At 34.7% G+C, this 12,376-nt stretch overlaps 1 protein-coding gene across 8 annotated transcripts in view; it reads left to right on the forward strand.

The window, feature by feature from the left end:
* SLC4A7 (solute carrier family 4 member 7) overlaps positions 1–12,376 on the forward strand; it is a 105,010-nt gene that overhangs the window by 25,916 nt on the left and 66,718 nt on the right. The gene's annotated exons all lie outside the window — the stretch shown is intronic.

A 12,376-nucleotide genomic window follows, 5' to 3' on the forward strand; every position in this document is an offset into this window, starting at 1 on the left:
CTGAGCTGAAGGCAGATGTTTAGCTGACTGAGCTACCCAGGCACCCTAGGATATATTTTTTAATTGGAACAGAGCAAGTTATGTACTTAACAGTGAATTGTATGTGGCTACCTTTTTTGTAAGAATATATATACTTCTATTTGCATTACAGAAATAGAGACAAGGTTGAAAATAGAGCAGAGAGAACAGGGAATAAAGGAGACCGTTTTGATTCATGTAAATGTATGGCTAAATGAAATAAGCCAGCTATAGAATAACAAATATAGTATGCTCTGGCTTGTATCAGACTCATAGAAGCAGAGGGTAGAATGAATGGTTGCCAGGGGCTGTAGGTTGGAGGCAATGAGGGGGATGATGGTCAAAAGGTACAAAGTTTCAGTTACACAAGAAAATTAAGTCCAGGAGATATGTTATACAGACTAGTGCCTACAGCTAACAGTACTGTATTATATACTTAAATTATTTTGACAGACTAAGTCAGGTGTTCTTACCACACACACAATAATAATGGGTGGGAGGAAACTTTGGGAGATGATAGATACGTCCGTAGCCTTGATGGTGGGTGATGGTTTTATGGGTGTGTATCCCCAAGCTCACCGAGTTGTATGTATGTACAGCTTCCTGCATGTCAGTCATACCACAATAGATTGCCTTAGAAATGAGGATTGCTGAAAAATCTTTAAAGAAATAGCCATATTAAAATTTGGAGCTTCTATTCTGGGTTAATCTTTTTATTTTATCAAGACAGTGGTAGAATAAAACTTACTTTACCTTTCTACATAATCTGTAAATTTGATTTTTAAAGTTTGAGTATTGGTTTTAGTAGTGCCCAGGACACCGTCACAATAGGTGACAGGTTGGAGAAATGGATCTTTTGTATTTTAAGAGGTAATTTTGTTTTGCAATTTGGGAAATTAAAAATTTGTGTGTACCTAATTCTTTCTTTCCCCCCCCAGGGTCCTTTTAACTTTCCTTTCCGTCCCCCTCCCTTCCTTCCTTCCGCCTAATCCCTATACTCAGGGTTTTTATAATCCAGTGTGGGAGACCTATGGCTGACTAGGATATTAAGCTCTTAAATACTAGTGGGGAGGGCCAAGATTTTCTCCCGGAGGTAAATTTCAAGAGGTTTTTGTAGGAATTGCTATTGAACCTAACTGCAGATGTTTTTCATTCTGGGTGTGATGTATTGAGAATATTTTAAATTGGTGACCAACGTATATCTTTTGTATTCGTTTTTTAAGAATTTGTGTTTATTGGGCAGCCCAGGTGGCTCAGCGGTTTAGCGCTGCCTTCAGCCCAGGGCCTGACCTGGGGCCCTGGGATCAAGTCCCACATCGGGCTCCCTGCATGGAGCCTGCTTCTCCCTCTGCCTGTGTCTCTCTCTCTCTTTCTCTCTCTCTGTGTGTCTCTCATGAATAAATAAAAATTAAAAAAAATCTTAAAAAAAGAATTTATGTTTATTTGCCAACTATAAACCATAAAAAGTTGAATATTATAAAAATGCAAAACAATGCGATTAATTCTATGTTTTAGGGTAGCTGTTGATGTCATTGGGGTTTCTAATTCTTAGAGAAGTTTAATAAACTGGAAGCTTTAGTTTGAAGGCTATGGCATGTCTTTTGGGTGGTATCTATAGTTTCATATGGAGAAGTGGAAAATTAAAAAAAAGTGTTCCTTCTGTTTGATATGTTATTTCAGTTTTAAATTCTTTGTTATTTATCTGGTATATGTCATCAATGAATTTTACAGGATTAGCTGGTAGTAAGGTTTCATTTTTGTGAAATAGATATTTCTATAAAAAATATCTATTTGCTTTGTTAAAATAAAGGCTTTGATGGTACCAGGGAGTAAATATGTTTATCCAAAGAGAATGTTTTTAGTTTAATTCAAATTATATTTATTTTTTAAAAAGATTTTTTAATTAATTAATTCATTAATTAGAGGAACAGTGAATGGGGGGAAGGGTAGAGGGAGAGCGAGGAGGAGACTCTTTCCTGAGCAGGGAGCACAGGGCCCTGAGATCACAACCTGAGCCAAAGGAAGATACTTAACCAACTGAGCCATCCAGGCACCCTAAATTAAGATTACATTTTATATGAATTTGGTAGACATTTTATCTTGTTCATTCATGTTCAGTTAGAATTTTGTTTTAATCTATAGTTGGAATTTTTTCTTAAATTTCTTTATACACTGTTGCAGTAGAGGGAAAAGTATGGACTGAGAAAGGCTTGGTTTGAATCCTAAACCTGCTACTTACTAGAGCTGTGACTTTGGAGAAGAAATTTTACCTCTGTGAGCTTTAGTTACAGTTGAGAGGATTTTTTTTTTTTTATTTTATTTATGATAGTCACAGAGAGAGAGAGAGAGAGAGAGGCAGAGACACAGGCAGAGGGAGAAGCAGGCTCCATGCACCGGGAGCCCGACGTGGCATTCGATCCCGGGTCTCCAGGATCGCGCCCTGGGCCAAAGGCAGGCGCCAAACCGCTGCGCCACCCAGGGATCCCCAGTTGAGAGGATTAAATGAAATATCTGAAGGTGAAGTATGCTATATAGAACTATATATCATGTGTTGTACAGTTTTGGCACATAATAGGTGCTTGTTAAGTATTTTTATTATTTTCTAGAAACCCAGAATCATAGAATGATACTTTAGTCTTCATTAAAATGTTTTTTGAATAAACAGTATATCAAAGAAAAACTAAAAAGAATAAAATCCACCCACAACTAGTAATTATTTAAGTAAGCTCTGTGACCAGTATGGGGCTTAAACTCACGACCCCGAGATCAAGAGTTGCATGCTCCAGTGACTGAGCCAGGTATGCAACCCTTCACCTACAACTTTTTAATTCTGTATTTTAAACAGAATGTTTTACAGTAGTTCTAAAAGTGCTACCCATGGACCTCTGGCAGTCCCTGAGATCAGGGGATCTCTAAGGTCAAAACTATTTTTATAATAGTGGTAAGACATTATTTGCCTTTTCCACTGTTGTGGAATTTGTACTGATGGTGCAAAAGCAATGATGAGTAAAACTGCTCATCCCTTAGCTCAAAACAAGGCAGAGGCACCAAACAGCACTGGTAGGCATTCTCAGATTAAAAAGTGAAACAGAGTTTCACTTAAGAATGTCCTTGATGAAAAAGAGAGAACTATTTTGAGTCTTTGAGTGTACATTGCTCTAATATTCTGAATGACAAAATAGTAAGTCTGCATGAAAACACTTCTGTTACATACTAAAGTACTAGTAATTGTCTGAGGTAAAAGAACTGGTGTGATTGCTTTAAAACTAGCTGTTTTTTTTTTTTTTTTTTTTTTTGTCACTTGAAAGTAACTGCAGACTAAACTCTGTGGTTATTCAGACTTGACTTTTGGCAGTTATTCCCTAAGAAAGAAATGAAGTGAACCTACCACTTCAAGAAAAATAGCTGCTGGTATTTCTAGTATTTGTTACCAATGATAGTACCTCTAGCTTTCCTGATAGAACAAGAAATTTGGAAAACTTTTATCTGCCAGCCTGTCAGTTTCTCAGTGCTTGAATTTCTCTGATGAGGTTATTGCTGATATTAACAAATGCATTTTTAAAAATGTATAATGAAATGTGAAGTTTGGAAAAGTTCTAGTATCCAGTGAATGCATATTTTACAAATGGGTGAGAGAACCATATTAAGTGCACGGTAGACCAATGGATTTCAGTATACATGTATGAAAATAATCATTTGAAATGGTTTTAGATTCTACTTTGCAAAAACCTTTAAGAAATGACTGCTTTTTGGAGTGCCCAGCTGGCTCAGTAGGTAGGGCATGTGACTTTTGATTTCAAGGTCCTGAGCATAGAGCTTACTTAAATAAATAAAAATTAGAAAAAAATTACTTTTTGAATTTGGTGAAATATCAAAGAGGAATACCATAGTTACCTGAGAAGAGTATTAAAGCACTCCTCTGTTTTCCAATAGAGTATTGTGTGGGCCTGGAATTTTTTATGTAATTCTACTTAAATAAATCATATCCTTGATTGGGGAAACAGATATGAGAATCTAATTGTCCTCCATTAAGTCAGATATTAGAGATATGCAAAAATATAGAAGCCCTTTTTTCTCACTAAATTTTTTTATTTTGGAAAATGATTTTTTATTATTATTTTTTTAATTTTATTTATTTATTTATTTATGATAGGCACACAGTGAGAGAGAGAGAGAGGCAGAGACACAGGCAGAGGGAGAAGCAGGCTCCATGCACCGGGAGCCCGACGTGGGATTCGATCCTGGGTCTCCAGGATCGCGCCCTGGGCCAAAGGCAGGCGCCAAACCGCTGCGCCACCCAGGGATCCCTATTTTATTATTTTTTAAAGATTTTATTTATTCATTCATGAGAAACAGAGACAGAGAGGTAGAGACACAGGCAGAGGGAGAAGCAGGCTCCATGCAGGGAGCCTGATGTGGGACTCGATCCTGGGTCTCCAGGATCATGCTCTGGGCCGAAGGTGGTGCTAAACCGCTGAGCCACCCAGGCTGCCCTAGGATTTTTTATTAAAATGCAATTTATGTTAATGTGCAATGATTTTATCATTTTTAATTGAAATTAAATGTTTTAAAGTTTTCTCAATTTTACTTCCAGTATAGTAAATACAGATGTTAAACTTGTATAAACTAAGGTCCTCTGAAGTCTTCCATAGGTTTTAAAGAGTGTAAAGTGATCTAGAGTCTGGAGGAGTTCTTCTCATTTACTTTTTTTTCTTTTGGTTGTTATCTATATGGATACTTAATTTTGGTAAAATAATTGTAAAGCATAATATGATTTTTTAATCTTGTTATTAATATAGTTGTGATAAATTGATAGAAATATTAATGATAAAAAGGTAAAACTTTCTTCAGATGAAAACCTATTTGGATCTTCCTGAAATTAAGTGAAAGGGCTAGATTTAACCAATTATGTTGTTGGCAGTTTATTCTCTAAGATCTATCTACTTTCACACTCACTCTCATAGCCATCCCATGTATCCTTAGAGTATGCTCTCTTTTGAACTAATGTTACAGAAAGGTTTCAGTTTAAAACTGGTTGCTTACATTTCTCTTTTGGTATTTTAAATTATATTATGCTCCCAGTTTCTTCTGCTGTGACCCTGTATAAGTTGTCATGATTAGCTTGGAAGATTAGGTAACTTAGAAGACTGTGATTGGCTGTACCATAAAAGCAACTTAGGAGAGTTCATCTGTGCAAAGCACAGTGACCTAAATCAGATATGTACTCACTGTCCCTGGAATCTTCAAGGGGCTTAACTATATTACATTGTCAAAGACAAGGCATTTATATATTACCATGGAAAGATTTCGCCTGGAGAAGAAGTTACCTGTATGTACCTGGTTATGATCTTGTGTTTTATTTACAAACACATTTGAGTTTTTTAGTTTAATAGTGTAGCTTGAAGAAATGTCAGGCTTATTAACACTGGCTTAGAATAGTATCATCCTCTATGTCCTTGGCTGTGGAAGTCATATGCTGAAAAGAGTAAATCCTGTGTAAAGTTAGCAGTGTTTGTAGCATTTATTATTCTATAAAATTAGTTTTTGATCACAATATTATTTGAATGAGGCTTTTAAAGATTTTGTTTGGCCACGATATTGGGAAAGAAATCACTTTGTCTTAATGGTTAAGTATGTTTTGAATATAAATATTTGATAACTCTTTGTGGTTATAACTACAGTTTATTGGAGGTGTTACTTTTGAGCTGTAACCATATGTCTTATATAATGAAGAAATCAATTTGTGATAGAGATCATCTGATGCTATTTTAATAACAGATTTTATAAACCTCAAGTGTCCAAAAGGGATATAAGACTAGATTTGTAAATATATTAAGTAATCTTATAACATTCTTTTTTCCCTCTTAATATTATGCCTTTGACATGTTGAAGTTTGATTTTTGATCATTTGACCAAGAAAATACATATCACAGATTTTACTTTTTCAAGTAGGAAAAATGACTTATGGGAAGACTTAGTAAATGTGTTAATGTAGTTAAAAAGTCTGTTTCAGATAGTTTGATCTTGATGGGAATTCCTGCCTGTGAATTGAATTTTGATTTTATCATGTGTTGATAATGGGCTTTTTTGTTTATAAACTGATTTACTACATTTCGAAATATTAAGTACCTTTGTATGTTTGATCTTTAATTGTGTTCATAAGGAATCTTTAAGTGAATCTAGTGAATTTTTAACTGAGTAGTCTTGTCCTTTGAAACATATTCAACATTCCAGTATTTAATATTAGAGAGTTTACTAAGAATCCTGCTTGATGCTTAGGATATAGTAGTGAGTAAAACAAAATGATTTCCCTTTTCTTGGAACTTACTGTTCTACTGGAAGATAGGAGAAAGAAGTTAAGTAAGTAATTACATAAGTATGTAAAGAACATTAAATAAGGAGTTACATAAATATGTAATTATAAGTTTTAACAGATGGTGTAAAGAAAAGTACTGTGTGTTCTCAGTATATATTATAGTGATCCTGGTCTGTTTAGCGGATAAAGAACCCACATAAGTGGAACTCTATAGAGAGCTGGCTTTTAACTTTAGTTTTTTTCACCGCTCACGTGTGATCTTAAGTCAGTTAAGATGTGTGTGTGTGTGTGTGTGTGTGTGTGTGTGTGTGTGTGTTATATAAAATCTGAACATTGAACTGCAAAAGTAAAGCCTGTTGATACCTATGAGTCTGTGGGGTCTCATTCATTAAGGTTAGGAATGGAAAAGAGAATTCATTTACCTCTGGAATTTTTATCATGGGGAGTCACTTAGCTGTAAATTAACTGTTAAGCTGGACATTTGATTGTATTACAGATTTTCATTCATTGATTCATCCCTGGTACCTGGAATAATGCTTGGCTCGTAGTATGCACTTAGTAAATATTTGTTGAATGAATGAATGAGTTCCTTAATTCCTAGTCTTTAAAGGAATGAAACTTCTATCATGATCTGTTAGATTTACGAGGAGCAGTGGTATTAAACAGGGGAAGGCAAACCAACTATATCACTCAGGGATTTTCTGGCTGTCTCCTGTTGATTTTCAGTAGAAAACTACAGTGGAACCCTAAAAATACCCTGGTTATGATAGCCTTCATGCTAACTGGAGATGGGGAATCTTGACATCATCAACTGGACCTTCTTTTGCCAAAAAACATTGATTGGATCTTTGTGTTTGTGTGTGTATGTGTGTTTTCCCTTTTGTGCGGAATGCCTATGCTTTTCTATACATTTTAATTATTAATAAAGGTGAAACAGTTTTTTTGAAAGCCTGTTTTGGAAATACATTTTATTATGCTTATATCTGTCAATAAACATATATATATATATATATATATATATTTGATAACTCTAAGTGATTCACATGTTTTTTGGTGTTTGTGTACTGAATTGGAACTTGTAATGGATGCATCTTCCCAAAGAAATAATGTAATAAATATTTGTATTTGTAATTTCAAATGGAACGCTGGTGAGGCATTCCATTTGTCTATGACTTTGTGCCTTATAATGAAGCATAGGACAATAAAGGGTGTCACTAGCAGTCCTGTTTATTATTGGAGGCTATGACTAGTTTTTATGCCTCAGACCTCTTAGTTTTCATATTCTTACACTCTTTGTTTTCTTCACTTTTTTCTATTGAAATTCTTTCTTAAAATTCCTTGTCTTTAGTTATAACACTGGTATTCAAAATATATTTCTGAAGGCTTTTTGTTCAGTGTCTGAATCTATCTAGTTCCTCCTCTGTCTGGGGACAAAGCATTTTTCTCAAGGCTTGCATTTTTTTTCCCCTGTGGGAATTGCATGATTGCCTGAGTTTGAAAATTTAAATTTGCAATAATTTCCCATATACCTTCTATCTTTTCTGCTTTTTTTAGAGTAATGAGTGAATGGGAAATGCCAAGTGAGTTCTTCAGAAACTATGAGTATCATTCTTTGGCTTTATATTTTATGAAATGGTAGTCATTGATGATTGATCTCCCTTTAACTGGATTGAAAAAGATTATTTTCCTTATTCTTAAGCTTTTTGCCCATAAATTTAGTTTTCTAATTAAGTTCAACTCGTGGTGGTAGACGGAGATATGGTTAGCAATTAAAATTTTTTTGGGGAAACTTGTATTTTGGGGGGGAAAACATTGTTATTTATATATACTTTGATAAATTGCCCTACACATTTTTGGGGAAAATATTTAGACATACAAATCAACTTTTAGAGCACTATTTATAGGTTTAGGGTTCTTTGTATTACAATGAAAATGTATAATTTGGCAATATTTTCTTATGAATTGAAATGTACTTTTCATTTTCTGAAGGATTAAGGCAAATGTAAATGAAGTTGACAGTAGCCCCAGGCAGGCCTGCTAAAATGATTAAGGGTATGAAGTAGTCTTAATTGAAGAGCAATTTAAATAAGTAGAACTTTATTATTTATTTATTTATTTATTTATTATTATTATTTTTAAAGATTTTATTCATGAGAGAGAGAGAGGCAGAGACACAGGCAGAGGGAGAAGCAGGCTTCATGCAGGGAGTCTGACGTGGGACTCGATCCCGGGTCTCCAGGATCAGTCCCCTGGGCTGAAAGCAGAGCTAAACCGCTGAGCCACCTGGGCTGCCCAATAAGTAGAACTTTAGTCCTAATCATAATCAGGGTCATGGTATTCAAACTTTGGTGTGCACCAGAATCACATAAGGAGGTTATTTAACATAGAGATACTTGTTCTCCACCTTAACCTACTGAATGAGCATGTCTAATATAGAGCAAGGGGAGATGAATTCTAATAAGCTCTTTAGGTGTGTCTGAATTTTTAATACATTAAAAAAAGTCTTTTAAAGTAATAGTTTTATATCCTTAGGAAAGTTAGTTGCTATATCTTGGTATTTTTCTCCTAGATACTTATGTATGTATGCATTTCCTGTGAATAGTTCTTCTATACAACCATAATACTATTTTATAATGTATTTTAAATCCTTATTTTAGTTTTTTAAAATAAAGATTTTATTTATTTTTTCATGAGAGACACACACAGCGAGAGAGAGAGAGAGAGGCAGAGACATAGGCAGAGGTAGAAGAAGGCTCCTTTCAGGGCCCCCAGATCACGAACTGAGCCAAAGAGAGACTCTCAACTGCTGAGCCACCCAGGTGTCCCCTTATTTCAGTTTTAATTAGGAAACTAATTCTTCTCAAATCAATCCAGTATAAAGCATTTTTTTTTGAAAGAAACATGGAATAGTTTCCTCATTTAGTTCAGTAAAAACATAGCGACATTTTCTGTGGGTTATGTACTTGTGCTTGGCATTTTCATGTAGTATCTACTCCCACCATGCTTCCAGGTAGATTGATGCTCTGTAGACGAGGACCAAGATAGATAGGTAAGGACTTTCAGAAGATTGCATACGTAAATCTTCCTCCGTATTCACATGTCTGAAAATAAAGTAATATAAACAATAAGAAATTTGGAGGTAATCAATTTGCCTGCCAGAGGTAATCAATTTTACTATTTTCTTGTATGTCTTCCAATGTTTCATTATGCAAATTCAAATGTTACTATTCTGGGAATTTTCTAACAAAGTAGCAGACCTTATAGTTTTCGTATGTATTTCATTTTATAATAGGTCGTAGGTATTTTTCATGCCAGGACATAGAGTGTTCTCCCCCCCACCCTGCTGTAGCTTGGTGTTCCTTTGGCATAGCCATCCCTCTATTAAGGGGCTCTTGAATTGTGTATAGTCTTTTCTTTTTATAAGCTGCAGTAAATAACCTTGTACATGTGTCATTCCATACACAGAGAGGCCAATTCTTTATTGTCTTCTTTGTTGTGGAGCACTTATAATCTGGTTAGTAACCTTATTTTATAAATAGAAATGGAATAGAAATTTGAAACCAAGGCAAAATAATCAAGATTAGAGGGAGTCAATCATATATTGAGATAGTTTGGGTGCTTTTTTTTTTATTCTGGAATTAGACATATTTGAATTTACTCAGTACCTTGGCTTTATTTCATTTTAGGAAGACTTTATAGGCATTGGCTTATGTCGCTAATGTATCTGATATTAAGAATGAAAACATTTTGATATCGGGGTTGCTGTTTGCTGTTACTAGTTTTAGTTTTCCACTATATTCTTGGAGTCAAAAAATGAAGTTTTATCTAGATGCAAATATAAAAATAACTGACATACTAACAGACTGAAATTTGAATTCATTTTTTAATTTAAAAATTACTTTTTAAATTACTAAAATTAAATGTGTTTATTATAACAAAATTAAGCACTACATGATTGTCTCTGTGTCATTGCTTTCCTAATTGTCAATATGAGACAGTGTTAATTTGAAGATTAGCCTTCCAGATATTTCTTACCACGTAATGCATTTTTTGTACATGCTTTAAAGAACACAAGTGTACTTTATATAATATATAAACATACTCTATATTTAGAAATATAGCTTGAGGCATTATCCTAAAATGATAGGAATTTAAAATGCAATATATTTGTTTTAGAAATGAATTGTTCGCTTAAAACATCTATGGTTTTTGTTCTAGGGGATTTTCAACATATAGTTTTATGCAGCCTGCATACTTTGTTGAATTACTTGTAATATGTTAAAATGACCAGTTTGTGTGGCCTACCTAATGTTTGCTTTGGTAGCAGATTGCCTTTTTGATTCATGTTTCACAGTTGTTGAAAAGCTACGAAAAGTTTTTAAGAGAAGGGAGAAATGCCAGTGTTGCTCCCCCTTCTTTACAGTGCTAGTATTGTAAATTTCTTATACTCTTAAAATTTGAACTTTAGTTTGTTCTACAAACGAAAACATTCTTACTGAAAACCCAGTCAGTTGCAATAAAATAATATTCTTACTTGGCTTTAAGTTAAGTGACTTAATAAAGTTTCACAGATAATATTGAATGGGAATAAGCTGGGTGGGCCATGAGGATGTGGTGGACAGCCTTTTCTTTTAGCATGCCACTTTTTGCACATATTGAGAGCATTTTTATAAGGTAGATGTTTAGATGTCCAACTTAAGGTATTTTTGAGTGTTAGCTAATAGTGTTGTCAGTACATCTAGACGTGTATCTGTAGAAATGAGAGGGGTTTTTGTTTGTTAGCGGTAAGAGTAAAATGTATTGTTTTGCTTCCTGTCTTGGCTAGGGCCCCTGCTAATGAAAGTTTAGAATGGGATCAGTTAATCCCTTTTAGAATACACAGTATGCTACCTTTTGGGACAGTCATCTTTTAGGAGACACTTTTCTTGTACCTGTCCATGAAATTACGGGAGGAGAGGTAAAGGTTTTAGAGTATGACATGTTTAGTGAATGGTAATTACTAATTACATTCTCGTGCTTCTTGTTTTTTTGTGTGTGTATGTGTGTATTTTTGCATTTCCTAGTTTAGCCTTTCCTCATTACTACAGATGTTTGATTGTTGTGAGGCAGTTTGATGAACCATACATACTGTTGTCAGTTGTCTTTCTTAGTCCATTATGTGAAAATACATAGTTCACTTTCCACTCCTTTAGAATGGAGCCTTAGCAAGTCTGACTTCTCTGAGTTTTCTATATTAAGTTGAACATCAGTCCTTCAAAGTCCTATGCAGCAACCTCTTGATAGCTAAGTCTATTTGATCATATATTTAGAAATCTAACTTGCAGAAAGTAAGTTTGGATGTCAAGAGATCTGCATTGCCTTAATGTCTTGTGTCTGGTTCTAAGTTTTGGGAATTAAATAGTGAGAGTTTGGATAGCAGAAGATTTATTAAAAACTTAATTAACTAATTCAGTTCCTGAATTTAAAAATAGAATTTAGACATAGAGTTTGAATAGCAAGGAAAAATTATGTATAAGTCTACTTTGTGTACATTGAAAAAAGCTATACACCAAAGTATGATATTGTAGATCAAAAGTTGGAGGAGACTTTATAAGATCATTTTAACCGGGATCCCTGGGTGGCGCAGCGGTTTGGCGCCTGCCTTTGGCCCGGGGCGCGATCCTGGAGACCCGGGATCGAATCCCACGTCGGGCTCCCGGAGCATGGAGCCTGCTTCTCCCTCTGCCTGTGTCTCTGCCTCTCTCTCTCTCTCTCACTGTGTGCCTATCATAAAAAAAAAAAAAAAAAAAAAAAAAAAAAAGATCATTTTAACCAACCTCCTATTTAATCCATTCTTAAATTGTCTTCTAGTTTATGCTTGGACATTGAAAGTGGTTAGAAGCTAACTGTGTTACTGTTCTCTCTGGTTTATTATTCTAAGTGTTAGAGGAGATCCTGGACAATAAGATCAGCCATAAAATGGGAATGGCTGGAAGCATCTTGCAAAATTTGAGAAGTACTGTAATTGGATGGATAAAAAAGTAACCATATTCTGGAAAAATG

Source organism: Vulpes vulpes, chromosome 11, assembly GCF_048418805.1.
Source record: "Vulpes vulpes isolate BD-2025 chromosome 11, VulVul3, whole genome shotgun sequence".
Classification (NCBI taxonomy): domain Eukaryota; kingdom Metazoa; phylum Chordata; class Mammalia; order Carnivora; family Canidae; genus Vulpes; species Vulpes vulpes.